Source organism: Olea europaea, chromosome 15 (genome assembly GCF_002742605.1).
Source record: "Olea europaea var. sylvestris chromosome 15, O_europaea_v1, whole genome shotgun sequence".
Taxonomy (NCBI): domain Eukaryota; kingdom Viridiplantae; phylum Streptophyta; class Magnoliopsida; order Lamiales; family Oleaceae; genus Olea; species Olea europaea.
The window spans coordinates 26,567,697-26,568,576 of record NC_036251.1 but is presented as its reverse complement, the minus strand read 5'-3'; positions in this window follow the sequence as shown (position 1 = coordinate 26,568,576).

The following is an 880-nucleotide window of genomic DNA, read 5'->3' as shown; positions in this document are numbered from 1 at the left end:
GACCCTATTACTAGGGTCTTGCCCTATTCGATCGAAGATGCTGACTGACCTTTGTGCTTCATATTCTTGAGGAAAATTGTCCCCCAATTGTGGTTCTGCTGGCTGGCTCCCTTGCACATAGGATGTGAATTCTGTACCCACTTTTCTTTCGAGGGGGCGTTCTCTGTGCTGGCTCACATGGCCTCGAGAACGAGATGCAGGGGCTTCCTGAACTGGATAAGATTCTTGGGGCATTTGAGAGCCCTGGTGACCTCGGGCTTGCATGAGAAGTTCATGCATTGTCAGATTCTAGGCTGCGATGTCTCTCATTCCCGCAGCTATTTGAGTCATTCCTTCAATGAGCATGACTGTTCTTTCACCTCGGCGATGCGGGTGATGGGGTCTTTGGTGAGTGACATTGTTACGGAGCACCTCTTCTTCAAAGGTCTCTTTCATAGGGTTCTCGTTTTTATGGCTGAAACTCATCTTATCTTCTTTTTCAAGGGTGATAAGAACTTGAATTATAACTCGACTTTGCTATTTTTGAAGAACGTGCCCTTTTCAGGTTAAGTCACTAGTTTTTCGGTGGTTTCTCCGATGGAGAATGCAGAACTTTGAACGGGAAGTTTTCCACAGATGACGTCAATCTGTTGACCTCGCAAATTGGACCCTCTACGTGGCCAACCGATAGCTACTCCACGTATTCCTTCCTGCACACAATCAACGCATGGTCAGATACACACTGCCGGGACCAACGGGGGTGGCAGGGGCCACATACACTCCGACGGTCAAATTTGCCCCAGGTGATCGGAACAGTACCAAGGTTGTGCAAAATGGTAGGGAGGAGGATATATATTTACTTATTATGGAGAGCTAAATTGTAAGAGTTTTATTACATTTG